We start from the raw sequence: 15,636 nt of genomic DNA on the forward strand, positions 1-15,636 counted from the left end.
CTGACTAACATATTTCCTGATTAATATGTGTCCTGATTCATATATATTCTGATTAATTTATGCCCCAATCAAGATCAGTCATTATTACTGTTCCTTGATTAATAAGTAGCCTGATTAATAGATAGCCTGATTAATAGATATCCTAATTAATATTTCCTGATTAATGTGTATCCTGATTAACATATGCCGTAATTAATCTATATCCACAAAAGTGTTAAATATGTTCTGCTGGAAAATGAGTGCTGGGAATTGCATGAATTAAGCCAGTGGTCCTCAATCCTGCAAAGCATCAAGTAAGAAGTGGATTATTTAAAACAGCAGCTGCCAACTCAGTGGGTGCTTGGAGAACTTCTCCCTTCCCCTGAGAGGTGGTGGAAGTTCCAACTAGGAATGCCTTGCGCTCGCGGTTAATTAGCTCCTGCATCTCCTGGTCATTCTCATCAAAAGCGATCCTGGTGATTTTCGGTAGTGAAGCCAAGACTCTTTTCATAGGTGCTAATTATGGTGGACTTCGAAGTACTCCAGGTGCTCTGAACACTTTGCAGCTCTTATAGGCTGTGAGTCGTCAGGATGTGTGTGAGGCACGTACTGAAAAGAAGTATCTTTACTGGGTCCCTGAGACCTCAGCATTCATTTTATTGTGGTGTTTCTGTTGCTGCTCTTGTTTTCAGACCAGATTGATGGAAATAACAGAGTGGATGTAGCGATGGTCAAGGCAATAATCATTGATACCTGGCCTGACATGGGCATTCATTAGAATTGGTTGTCCAATGATATAATCATAGTGTTATGATTGTGTTTATAATTTGTTTGGTTGTTTTGTTGTTTGTCTTTTGCACAAAAGTCCGCGAGCATTGCCACTTTCATTTCACTGCACATCTCGTATGTGTATGTGACAAATAAACTTGACTTGACTTGACTTGACTTAATCTAACGGGCCACGGTGTCTGGATTGGGTTGGCACCTTTGTATCTGCAGCTGAATGGAGTGTTGTTATATCAAAACTGCGCTTCCAGCATTTCATTAGGAAGAGAAACTCAGAATTATCTTTCCTTTTTCTTTTGTTATTAATTATACCTTGCCAGAAGGTTGTAAAATTTTAGATCCTGGAAGCTCAATTTGCCATGCCGGGTTGATGATAGAGGTCATCATTGGTCACATCTGTAGCTTCCAGAGTTGGGGAAGTACAGTCTATGCTGATAATCATAACTTTGTGGTGCGTGGGTCTCGAAAGGAGGCACGAAGTCCAGTGTTTTGAGAAGCACCTTTATTATATTCCTCCCGGTTGAAGGGAGGACGAAACCAGGGAAAGATGGCACCCAAACCCTGCCTTTTATAGCCTCCGGCTAAGGACCGCCTCCGGACTGCACCACTCCTGTGCCGAGGGGTTCGGCAGTATAATGGGACGACCCTTAGGAGCCGCCACAGGACCCCCCCCCCCCCCCCAGAACCAGAGGCACAAAACGCACCGGCGGGCGCACGACCCGGCCGGCCCGCGTGCGGAAGTCAGCAGATCCCGGGGCTTGTGGGGGCGTAGGTGGAGGGACAGGTCGAGGGACCGGCGGAAGGACAGATGGAGTGACAGGTGGAGGGAGTCGTGAGGGGGGACGCCCTCGGGGCCGAGGTTGAGCAACCAGCACCGGCTGGTCAATGTCCAGGTGCGCCGGCTTCAAACGGTCAATCGACACGGCCTCCGGCCGGCCCCCCATGTCCAGGACAAAAGTCGACTGCCCGTGTTCCAGCACCCGGAACGGGCCCTCGTATGGCCTCTGGAGTGGCGTCCGGTGGGCATCACGGCGCAGGAAAACACACAGGCAGTCCATGAGGGCCAATGGCTCCTAAGGGTCGTGCCATCATGGCACCCAAACCCCTGCCTTTTAAACCCTCCGGCTGAGGGCCGTCTCCGGACTGCACCACTCCTGTGCCGAGGGGTTCGGCAGTATAATGGCACGACCCTTAGGAGCCGCCACAACTTGATGGTTTTGTGTTAAAATAAGGTAATGAAAACAGCAGGGTCTCGACTGAAATGTCACCTATCTATTCCCTCCACAGATACTGCCTGATCTTCAAAGTTGCTCTTTATGTTTTGTTCAGGATTCCAGTTTCTGCGATTCCTCATATCTCCGTTCACTTATCAGATATTGAATTACAGCACACAAATGACATTTACATATGCGCACGTTTCAAAGGACAAGCTCCAAATTATCATTAACTTGTTCGCTGAAAAATGAGAGAGAAATGCGGACTCAAACGATTCAAGGTTGTCCTCCAAAAAAGTATAATGTTCCTATCAGCTTTGGGAATCCGTGTTTCATGACCATTTTAAATGAAGAAACAGTACTTGTCTTGGCATTGAGAACCAAGTGCCCCTTGTGCTTTCAGTAGGCAGCTTAAATGACCGAAGGAGCACACCATTGCCCAGGATCACCCATGGCCTCATCAAGCACTTCGGACCCCACCTATGGCAAAGTCCACAGATCTTACATTGGCCTCATCATCCACCTCAGAACATGCACATCAGGTAGCGGAAGCACACCATACTTAATCATGAAGGACTGGTTAAGAAGGGAAGGTGATAACTAACATTTATTATCACAATAGGCCAGAAGTTGCTATTGGCATGATACATTAATCCTCACTCCAGTTGAGAAGCTGCTGAATAAATCTGTATGTTACATTAAGCAACAGTCATTTGACATATGAATAAATTGCACTAAATCCACTGAGACATTGACCCCTGGGGGATAAAAATAGCAGACATTCATTTACTAAGCCACAGGAGGAGATGACAATTGAGAATGCATGGAACGGAAATAGAAGCAGGGAAGATTAAACAGAGTCAGTAGGTGACCCATGGCAGGGCTCTTCAATCCAAGCTAAAAATCTACCACTGGATCATTCATATTTTTAACCAGGAAACCAGAGGGAATGGTGATCAATGTGGCCGGCATTTTATAGGTAAATACAAAGGTAACATCAGCACTCAACTGAACAGTATTCTCACTTTGGATGTTTGGCTTCGGTCAAAACACAGGGAGCCACTAGGCATTAAACTAGTGAATGAATTGAGATACTTCTCTGGGAATATGTAGCAGGTGGCGGAGCTGGAGGTAAAGTCCTATGTGGCAAAACAGAAGGTTCCCTCAATAGTACAAAGTGGTGTAGAATGAATAGCTGTGGCAGGACAGAGCGGCAAAGCCTAAAGCCAAGATATCTTCTCCAACATTGCAGCCTTCATTGAATTGAATACTTTATTGTCACATGTGACGTCACAGTGAAATTCTTTTCTTGCATATCTAAGGTATGCAAATAGTCGCCTGTAAAGGGTGCTTACAAAGTTACAAAGTATCCACGCCAGGTTCCCCAGCCCTCACCCTACCTCACGGTGCTCCTCCCATGCTGGGTCCTCCATCGTTCCTTTCATGCATGCAGAACTTGTATGAAGAGAATAATCCATGCATTTTTTTACATCCCAATTCATAATTTAGGTGGCTTTACAGGTTATTCAGTACAATCATCCAGAACCTGTTTTCTCGTTAATATGTTTAGGAAGGAACTGCGGATGCTGGAAAATCAAAGGTGGACAAAAATGCTGGAGAAACTCAGCAGGTGAGGCAGCATCTATGGAGCGAAGGAAATAGACTGAAATGTTGTCGGGTCAAAAGTCTGAAGAAGGGTTTCGACCCGAAACATTGCCTATTTCCTTCGCTCCATAGATGCTGCCTTGCACGCTGAGTTTCTCCAGCATTTTTGTCTACCTTTCTCGTTAATAGGTGGCTGCCAGAACTTTACTTCCAAGCTGAGTTCCTGACATTGGAGAACTGGAGATGGCTGCAAAGCCTTTACAGTCCTTTAGAAATGCAGGAGCAGGTAGGCTTCCAATGTTGCCTTTTGGCAATCTGTGGTCTGTAGAAGAAAGTCACGAGTGTAGGGAAGATAGACACAAAAAGCTGCAATAACTCAGTGGGACAGGCGGCATCTCTGGAGACAACGAATGAGTGACGTTTCGGGTTGAGACCCTTCTTCAGACTAGGGGAGGTCTGCCACAGATTTCAATAGCCCTGAGCTAATTAATGCCCCTGTCCCCGTAGCTTCGGAGTCATACAGAACAATTGTTTCTATCTCAGGAGTTTAAGAGGATCTTAGAAGAAATGTTAGATTTGGAATGAGATACAGCCAAATGAGGAATGATGGGTGCAATGCCAGTGAAATGATTTTAGACTTGGATCTCACATAAAACTTAGTTTTTAAATAATAAATGGACTTCTTCTAATCTGGTATGGATGAATCTACTCATTGTATGGATTTCTGCTGATTAAGGCTCTTATTCTCTCCTAATTAGTCCCTGCTATGCATGACTTATGTCCTGCTGTATTTTGCCTTGTGAAACTCCGGTTCCTTCTTGGAATTTCAATCCCAGGATTTTTTTGAAGAGCACGCATGGAGCACATAGCAGAATAACATGTCATGAAATATTACTGTACAAGTAACAGGAAGAGGTTCAATATGTCACCAGCATTCTGAAACTCCCCTCCAGTATCTTCTTGGCTTGTTTATTTTTTTCAGTTTGAGATTGAGATGACAATCCCACTATGGAATTCTTCTATCATGTGGTGCATTTACAGAATGGTGTTAGCAGTCAGAAAACTAAATATTGGATAGTCTTTGTCTTCAAGATCCCATGCTGCATCTGACTTTAGTTTGAAATGATTTTATGGAATTTTGTGAATTTGGGATTTGCAATACATTCTAATTTCATTTCAAGGGAATCTGAATAGTATAATGATATGATGATAGAAAAGCCTTATATGGATACATGAGTGCAGGCTGCTGCTTTAAATTTCACAAAAGCCTGAAATTAGATGAAAGTTAATGACTCACAATTTCAGTCGCCTTATTCCCTTGTCAAATGTAATTTATTTGGCAAACGGGCCCTTAAGGTAAAATAGGAAACTTGAAATGAACTAGTAAACGAGAAATTTAAAGAAAGACTCTGAAGTTTCTGAAGCGTGGCAAATGCCTGATCTTTAGACTGAAGCTCCTTAGAGGTTTAGGGTTAAACCATGGTCTCTTTCCACATATTTCAAGGGCAATATACAAATAATGCCTGCTTGATCCAGGAGTATCTGCAGTAAGATTCTGACCATTTTGCATTGCTGCTGTGATAGCTGTAATTGTTTTCCTGACTGAAGTTTGCCCCCAGCCTGAATATAGAGTTAATGAGAGATACTTGGAAACAGGCCCTTTGATCCATCTAGTCCTTGCAGACCATCAAGGACTTGTGTACACATCATTTCATGACCAATCTTATTCTTCTCCATGTGTTTAAGAAAGAACTGCAGATGCTGGAAAATTGAAGGTAGACAAAAGTGCTGGAGAAACTCGGCGGGTGCAGCAGCATCTATGGAGCGAAGGAAATAGGTAACGTTTCGGGCCAAAACCTTTCTTCAGACTGATGTAGGGTGGGGTGGGGGGGAGAAAGGGGAGACAGCAAGGGAAATTCCGGTAGCCTTTGCTGTCTCCTCCCCTTCTCAGCTCTTCCTCAGCCCTCAGGCACCTCCTCTTCCTTTCTTCTCCCCCCCCCCCCCCCCACCCCCATCAGTCTGAAGAAGGGTTTTGGCCCGAAACGTTGCCTATTTCCATAGATGCTGCTGCGCCCGCTGAGTTTCTCCAGCACTTTTGTCTACCGTATTCTTCCCCATTCCCATCAACTATCCCTCCCCACCAGGCTCGACTATTCATCTGCACATGAGTGGCAAGTTATGGTGGCCAATTATCTCACCAACCTGCAAGTCTTTTGAATTTTGAAGAAAACCAGAGCACTTGGAGGAATTTCCTCTCTCTTTTGTTTCTGGTAGAAATTAAAGGCAAATCTTAAGCAAAGCTTTAAATCTGGTCATTCATTTTGAATCTTCAGGCTCAATCCTCTCTGATGGGGGATATTCTGTATCAAAACATTACACGTTCCGGACTGCCGTGTTATTGATGAACTGTAGTTGAGACCGTGTTACATTAAGCTTTGGTAGTCAATTTTGTTTCTTCACTATTGTAGGCTGTGTTAAAACTACAGCAGTTCTGTGGATAAGGCCATGGCTGTTTGAGATGTGAGATGGCACAATGGAGAAACATGTTACTGTAGATTCCAGTCCACTAAAAAACACAAAGTACTGGAGTAACCCAACAGGTCATGCCGCATCTTTGGAAGACGTGGATAGGTGACGTTTCAGGTCAGGACCCTTCTTCAGACAGTATTTTTCAATTTGCAGATGTTCAACTTAATGTACAATGTTCAACGTAAATGTACAACTAACCTTGAACATTTGGTTATTTTGTCATTAACTCATTGGGATATGCGCCCTTGATTTTTGAAGTTATTTTTCACCATAGCAACTCGCACCTTATTTTCTCTAAATAGAAATACACAGTACAGGAACAACCATAATGCAGTCTGCCCAACCTTTTTCAACTCATGAAATTTTGTTTGATAAAATATGTTCCAGTAACGTGCCCATTTCATAAATTGAGGAATGGCTGTACATTTGTGGTCCATGCACATCCACTAATCACATCTCAAGGACCAGAATAGTTGCCTGGAAATGATTTAGGAGCACACCTGCTACAAAAAGTAGTGGAGCAGTATATTGAGGAAAAGTGGATCAAACTTTAACAAGGCCCATGTTTAAAAAGGCATGGAGAGGATTGGAGAGTGCAATGTTCTTTCGGAGACCTAGAACAGAGCTGAGGGTCAGAGGGCCTCCCCTGGTGCTGTAAGATTCATTGTTTCCCTTCAACTGTGCCAAAGAGTTCATCACTTTCACAACTGACTGAAAGCACTATTGTCAGGGGTTCAGACCATTCTGCAGAGGGTCATTATTTGCACTTGTGCTGCTGTTTCAGCTCATAAGATTATGCTCTGCCCTGCATTATAAGCAACCCAAGCCACTTGGCTCAACTTAAATCCTCAAAAGCTGATTTCGACTGCAGGTCCAAATTAAATCTTGTGAACCTCCTAGGTATGGAGGATTAGAAAGGGCCACCCATTAATAGTCAGGATTAGTTACTTGTTCCTTGCATGAATAAGTCTTTTGGATGTGTTACCAGCACCAGATTCAGATTCAATTTAACCAGGGGGAGAACGTTGCAGTTTTCATGCCTGACGAGAAGTACAAGTACATGTGCAGGACCTATGTGTTTTTTTTGTCCCGTGCATGATCATCTAATTGTTTTGGTTATTCCAAAGAAGGCTTGAAAAAGAACAACTTTTGTCTGAATATAATGCTTTCACTTTAAACATGACATAATTTTTCCCATTACATAGGTTTCCAACTGTGGACCAAAGTGAAACCCTCAATAGGGCTCTTAAATTTTGAAGCCTTTTCTTTTTAAATATTTATTTTAGTTCAAAATGCTCGGAATATTTTAACAAAAAGAGGCAACTCCTGGTTTATTTGCAACATTTCTTGCACTGTGTCAAATGCCATTCAAGATCAGTTCATAACCAAACAAATTTGATTGCTGTTTAGTTTTAGTTTTTAGTTTTAGAGATACAGCGTGGAAACAGACGCTTTGGCCCACCGAGTCAGCGCCGACCAGCGATCCCCGCACATTAACACTATCCTACACACACTAGGTACAATTTACACACTCACCTAGCCAATGAACCTACATACCTGTACGTCTTTGGAGTGTGGGATGAAACCGAAGATGTCGGTAAGCGCCCTATTGACTACAAACTCCGTACAGACAGCACCCATAGTCGGAATTAAACCTGGGACGACGGTGCTGCAAGCGTTGTAAGGCAGCAACTCTACTGCTGCACCACCGTGCCACCCTGTTCCTTCCAGCATAGGATAGGACATCAGTAATCAATTGGAGAACTGCCCACACATATATCAAAAGATATGACTGATGCACTGGTCACCTGGCTCACACTTTAATCTCCTTTCCCAGTGGAGAGCAGCAGTAGGAAGCTGTGGCTAACCAGTGGCACTGCTCTGCGACATGTCCCTCAGCAGAGGCTTTTTTTTTTGCAAGCGGCTTTCACATCACCAGAGCAGCAGGCTTCCTGTGCCATTAATATTGGCACTTTGTGTTTCCCACTTGACGCTTTGTGACCGAGCAGATGCAACTCCTCCAGTACACATCTGGGTTAAACCTGCTAACATCGGCTAAAGGAAGTGTGTAGGTAGAAACTGCAGATGCTGGTGGTATACATCGAAGATAGACACAAAATGCTGGAATAACTCAGCGGGACAGGCAGCATCTTTGGAGAGAAGGAATGGGCAATATTTCGGGTCGAGACACTTCTTCAAAAAGAGGATTGGCTAAAGGAGGATTGTTTCTTCTGGGTCATTCCCTGTGTTGGGACACTTCTTCCCATCGCCAGTAACACAAAGGTTAACTTATAGAATGTAGGCCCAAAGCTTTTAGACCCGAAACGTCACCCATTCCTTCCCTCCAGAGATGCTGCCTGTCCTGCTGAGTTACTCCAGCTTTTTGTGTCTATTTCCAACTTCCCTTCTTCAGTCATTCACACTAATTGCTTTATATTAGTTGGTATCCCATTATTTATTTAGAGCATAATGCCAATATGTTAAAATGAACAAGCATGTACATTAATTACAACTATCACAGCAGCAATGCAAAAGGTTCAGAATCTTTCTGCAGATACTCCTGGATTAAGCAGGCATTATTTGCATATTGCCCTGTGGAAATCATGTGGAAAGAGACCATGGTTTAACCCAAAGCCTCTAAGGAACATAAGATCATGTGATAGGAGTAGAATCAGGCCATTCCGCCTATTAAATCTACACCACCATTCAATCATTGCTGATCTATCTCACCCTCCGAACCCCATTCTCCTGCCTTCTCCCCATAACCCCTGACACCTTTACTAATCAAGAATCCATCCATCTCTGCCTTAGAGATAGATCTGCCTCTATCCACTGACTTGGCCTCCACAGCCTCTGTGGCAAAGAATTCCACAGATTCACCACCCTCCGACTAAAAAAAATGATCCTCATCTTCCTCAAAAAACATCCTTTAATTCAGAGGCTATGACCTCTAGTCTTAGACTATCCCACTTGTGGAAACATCCTCTCCACATCCACTCTACCCAAGCCTTTCATTATTCTGTATGTTTAAATGAAGTCACCCCTCATTCTTCTAAAGTACAGGCCCAGTACCAACAAACACCCATCCTAGGTTAACCTAATTATTCCTTGGATCATTATTGTAAACCTCCTCTTATAACCACATAACCATATAACAATTACAGCACGGAAACAGGCCATCTCGGCCCTACAAGTCTTGACCCTCTCCAGAGTCAGCACATCCTTCCTCAGATATGGTGCCCAAAATTGCTCACAATATTCCAAATGCGGCCTTTCTAGCGCCCTATATAGCCTCAGCATTACATCCCCGTTTCTACATACAAGCCCTCTTGAAATAATTGCTAGCATTGAGATTGTTTTCTTTACTACCGTTTCAATTTGCAGATTAACTTATTGGGAATCCTACACAGCACTCCCAAGCCTCTCTGCACCTCCGATTTCTGGATTATCTCCCCATTTAGAACATGAATGTACATTAATATGCCTACTGCCAGACTGCCCACATCAGCACTGACAGTAAATGCTATTCAGGGGATTCCACATTATCCCAGCTGGAAGCTTACACAGGTACTGCCTTGTAGTGTGTCAATCTATTCTTCCCAGAATAAGGAATATTGAATCAGGGGTAGGTCAGCCAAGCCCTTAAATTTGTTCTAATCGTCTAGTTATTGGAAGGGTAGGAGTCACAGCTGTCTGGCAGAAAATTAGCTTTCTTTTGGATTTTAATGATCTAAGAACGCTCTTGTCTTAGATTGCCAAAGGCTGTGCCGATGCATTGAAAGTGGTCTCATCGTAAGCGACTGCTTTTGTTTAAAGGTGACTCACAACGTTGGGAGATGCAATTCTCCAGATGTTCACAGTTGACCTTCATTCCAAAATCTTCAATGCCCTTTCCTGCTTCAGTGCCAATTGAAACTATTCAATTGGTCCACAACTGCAACAGGTTGTTAGAGGACAGAGTGTCAGCCTAACACCATATTTAACTACGAAGAGGTGACTCCTTCCATTATCCATGATTGTCCAAAAGCTGATCTTCAGCATAGTCTCACCTGTTTGGACTCATCAAACCACACAAAGCTTTTTTTTTTTGCCAACTATTATTAATTTATTTAATTGTCTTAAACACCTCAATTAGAGCACCCAATAATGTTCTTAACTGATGGGCATACAAGCTTGATTCCACATGATGAACAGGATGTTGGTTGGCAAAATTGTATTCACAGCAAATACAAATCGAAGAGAAACTGAAGATGTTGGAAATTCTGGAACAAAAATAGAAAATGCTGGAAGTATCCATGTTAGACTACATGTGAGGTAAGAGACACAGAGAAGGTTTCAGGCCAAAGACCCTTTATTTTTCCTCAGACCAGCTGAGTTTTCTGTTGTTGTTGCAGTCTTAAGTCCTCGATCTGCTGTAACTTTAAATCTATGGATTTAGGCATATATTGACTTGTTAGAGAGGCATTCACTCATTCTGACATTCTTTCAAAGATTGATCAGCAAATTGAAACCTCAGGCTGACTTATTTTGTTTATTGTTTAAGGTAAAAGCTTTACTGTAATATTGTTTTTTAAAATGGAACGGTTTTGGAAAAGGCAAAAGAAAACCAAGATCTTTGGTTAAAATCAGTGACTTCAGATGCCAAAGGGAAGAAGTGCACAATGTAATTCCTGAATCTATTGATAAATGCCATGTTGAGCTATATTACAGGAAAAGTTTTTATCGATTTGCAGGATGCACCCAACGCTGCGAAGATGCATGTTTTATTGATCAACCGTACTCGAGAGATATCGGGAATTTCTGTAGTGTCTTTTATCACCATGAAATCTCCAGATGCTTTTCAAAACATTGGGTGCCTTTTCAGTCTAGGCACACTTATAATGCAGAATCACACCAACCAATATACTCAGGAAGGTGGCATTAAGACAATGACTGGATGATCCATTTTTGTTTTGTGATGTTGGTTGGAAGATAAATAACTTTACTTGGAAGATAAATAATCACACCAACAGTTGGATCTCATAAATCCACACTAGAGAGCAGGTGGAGATCCTGGCTTAAAGATCTGAGTTTTTGATATAGTGTCTGTCTCACTGAGGCTGGAAATATCAACAGGGATGTAAAGCTGAGGCTGTATAAGGCACAGGGCAGACTGCATTTGAAGTATTGCGAGCAGCTTTGGGCCCCATATCTGAGAATGGATGTGCTGTCATTGGAGGGCCCAGAGGAGGTTTACAAGAATGATCCCAGGAATGATTAGGTTAACATATGACGAGAGTTTGAAGGCACTGGGCCTGTACTCGCTGGAGTTTAGAAGGATGAGGGGGGACCTCATTGAAACTTACTGAATAGTGAAAAGCCTGGATAGAGTGAATGTGGAGAAGATGTTTCCACTAGTGGTAAGTCTAGAACCAGAGGCCATAGCCTCAGAATAAAAGGACATTCCTTTAGAAAGATGAGAAGGAATTTCTTTATTCAGAGGGTGGTGAATCTTTGGAATTCATTGCCACAGACACCTGTGGATATCATCAATGGATATTTTTAAGGTGGAGATTGACAGATACTTGATTAGTTGGGTGTCAGGGGTTATGAGGAGAAGGCAGGAGAATGGGGTTGAGAGGGAAAGATAGATCAGCCATGGTTGAATGGGGGAGTATACTTGATGGGCTGGATGTCCTAATTTTGCTCCTAGAATTTATGAGCTATCATGGATTATTTAGTGAAGTCCCTGCAACAGGATTTGAAAAGCACTTCCTTCAATCCTCGGTGAAAGTGCATTCGGTGCACGATGGAACCTTAATGTATCCTAAAATTAACGTTACACGTATGAACATGTAGAAATATTCCTCAAGAAATCTGATTGCAAAATTATCAGTTCTTAAACCGCATTGCTCTTGTATGGTAATCTGTCAAGGGACAGAAAACATGGTGAACATTGCTAAGAGGAGCAGCCAAATAGAGTTACCATGCAACACAAAATACAGGGAAAGACTCAGCAGGTATGCAACAGCTGTGCAGAGAACAAACAAATTGACATCTAGGGTGTAAACCCTTCATTGGAACTTAGTATCCAATTGGTTTTGGACAATGCAGCTTGTTTTCCAGAGTAATTGTCTGGAAAATTTCTAAAATGCAAACTAGATATTTAAAAGATCATTTTAGAAAATCTTGCTCTTCTGGCAATGACATGGTTCTGATGCCATCATGATATCCATTTCTCAGTCGGGGGATAATGATTATCATGGCGTGCTGCACAGATTAATGTTTTCATAGATTACATAAAAACTATTATCTAAATGGTGGCCGATTGGGAAAGGGGGAGATGCAGCGAGACCTGGGTGTCATGGTACACCAGTCATTGAAGGTAGGCATGCAGGTGCAGCATTTGTAAAGAAAGCGAATGGTATGTTAGCTTTCATTGCAAAAGGATTTGAGTATAGGAGCAGAGAGGTTCTACTGCAGTTGTACAGGGTCTTGGTGAGACCACACCTGGAGTATTGCGTACAGTTTTGGTCTCCAAATCTGAGGAAGGACATTATTGCCATAGAGGGAGTGCAGAGACGGTTCACCAGACTGATTCCTGGGATGTCAGGACTGTCTTATGAAGAAAGACTGGATAGACTTGGTTTATACTCTCTAGAATTTAGAAGATTGAGAGGGGATCTTATAGAAACTTACAAAATTCTTAAGGGGTTGGACAGGCTAGATGCAGGAAGATTGTTCCCGATGTTGGGGAAGTCCAGGACCAGGGGTCACAGCTTAAGGATAAAGGGGAAATCCTTTAAAACCGAGATGAGAAGAACTTTTTTCACACAGAGAGTGGTGAATCTCTGGAACTCTCTGCCACAGAGGGTAGTTGAGGCCAGTTCATTGGCTATATTTAAGAGGGAGTTAGATGTGGTCCTTGTGGCTAAGGGGATCAGGGGGTATGGAGAGAAGGCAGGTACGGGATACTGAGTTGGATGATCAGCCATGATCGTATTGAATGGCGGTGCAGGCTCGAAGGGCCGAATGGCCTACTCCTGCACCTAATTTCTATGTTTCTATGTTTCTATTAATGTAGAGTAACTGCATGGAAATAGGCCCTTCGGCCCACTGGGTCCATGCTGACCATCAACCACCATTTACATTAGTCCGATATCAATCTAATTTTGTTTCTCCTCACATACCCATCAAAATCCTGCTCCATTCTTCCACTCAACCTCACAAAAGGGGCATTTTATAGTAGCTAATTAAGCCACTGACCTGCACATCCCTTGAGATGTAGGAGGAAACCAGAGCACCAGGAGGGAATTAATGGAGAGAATGTGCAAATTCAGTGCCGTTAAAGCAGTTTGGAACTAGATTTGTACAATTTGCTACTGCCTTGTCATCCCTTTGAAATAGTTTGATCGTTAATTTAAATATTCCTTACACTTATTGAGTTTAGCCAATTAATACTCACTTAATCCTGCTGGTATCCATTTATATTAGCCTACCACCAGTTTAATTTGGCTCCATCGCTTGGCATTTGGAAGTTTTGAACAGAGGAGTTATGCACCATCTCGCAGAATGCAATAGCAGCAATTTATTTTACTGGCATTTGATATTAAGCTGGCATTTGATATTTAATAACAAACATGAATTGACTCTACAATGACAATGAAAATTGTTGCGGGGAGGTGGAGACGAAGAAGGTACCAACATTACTTTTTGTAACTTTGTTCGGCACATTTCTGCCAACTCTTTTGTGTACTTTCTATGCAAATAAAACCAAAGAATATCATTGTACGTAGGTACATGTGACAATAAAGTATCATCATCAAGGAAAATGTAAAACTCAGGGACATTTTTTGATTCTTCCCACACTATGAGTATATCCTGTGAGAGATACATTGTTCAATGGTAATTTCCCCCAGAATTTGTACATGTCGATTACTCGCAGTTCATGGCGTAGTTAAGGGCCTGTCCCACTCGTGGACCTAATCCACGAGTTCTGGCGAGTTTGCCCTCGACTCGTACTCGCATCATGGTCGACGCAAGGTCCTAGGAGGTCTTCGTAACTCTCCTTCATGCTCGAGGGTGATCTCTGCGAACTCGAGGCCTCAGCTAGGTCACAACGTTATTTTCAATATGTTAAAAAATGCCCACGAGTAAAAAAAAAAAGGTCGCCATGGAACAAATCAATACTTTTTTTACTCGTAGGTTTAGTCGTAGTAGGTCGGCATGTTAGTTGTAGGTAATCGAGGGTAGTCGAAGGTAGTTTTCATCATATTCGAAGGGAGGTCGAAGGAGATCAAAGGAGGTAGTCTTCACTTTCCACTATTCGGTGTCCAATTTTCCCGAAGGTAGGCGGTAGCTAGTTGAAGCTGGTCTTCGGCATAGTCGAAGGAGGTCTTCAACATGACATTTTTTCAAACTCTTCTAAACTCACCAATTAGGTCGCCCAAGTGGGACAGCCCCTTTATAACCTACAGCTGCGAATGTTAGCGCAGGATCGCCAAATCGTTTCTGCATCGTCAAAACATTTAATTTATCAACATTGGTCATCTTGGAATTTCACTCCTAACTTTGTTCAGTTTATTCCACATCGCTCGAATTTTTGTGGCATACACGTCAATCGGTAAAAATATAAACTTAATGCTCTCAATCCAATTTCAAGCAGGGAAAGCAGTTGTGTAATGCATTATCTTCCAGACACCCTCAACTGTTTTCTAATTTAAACGCCATTAAAAGTGTCCAGTGAAATGTAACTATGTTTTTACTAAATAGCTTACATTTTAAAAACACTCATTGGCTTTACGGTTGCAGACTGCTGCTTAATAAGAGACTGATGCTTGGGTGATACTCTGCCTGACATAAGCATTGAGATGTGAAACAGGAATCACATGTTGAGTTGCAGTCCTCACTCTGTAAACCAGGCGCACAGCTGCACAGGCCTTATTTTTGTGGAAAATGAATTCGGGGAAACTCTGAATCATCATCGCCAGCTTGAGGCCCTGGAAATTCCTCTCCAAACTAGACACTTGCAGCTCTTATCTACATCTCTGGCTGGTTGTTTTTTTCCACACAAATTCTGACAGTGATAGTGTTATTAGATGTTTTGGTGTTGGAGAGAGATATTAAGTGGGGAATCAAACCCTTCAGCCCATTATGTTTGTTCTGTCCTTCAAGTGCCTACTTGTTGTTCAGCGCACAGCCTCCAGCCTTCTTTGCCATGTGTTTTCAGATGCTCATCTAAATTGTTCTTAAATTTTGTGGAAGTAATCTGCCTTCATCACCCTCTCGGGCAATGTGTCAGATTTCAACCATTCTTTGCGTGCAAATATTCTTACCTTATTCACCCTTTTGATCTGTTACTCTTTACCTTAAACCAATGCCCTCTGTTTATAGACACCTCTACAAAAGGGAATGTTCCTCTCTATTTTTCCCCCTTGCAGTTTTGCATATTTAGATCCCCCTCGGTCCTCACCTATCCTAGGCCTAAACTTGGACTATACTCTTCAGGTTGGTTGAAAAATTACATCCTTGGAAGTATACTAGT

The sequence above is a fragment of the Leucoraja erinacea genome, chromosome 5 (assembly GCF_028641065.1).
Source record: "Leucoraja erinacea ecotype New England chromosome 5, Leri_hhj_1, whole genome shotgun sequence".
Taxonomy (NCBI): Eukaryota; Metazoa; Chordata; class Chondrichthyes; order Rajiformes; family Rajidae; genus Leucoraja; species Leucoraja erinaceus.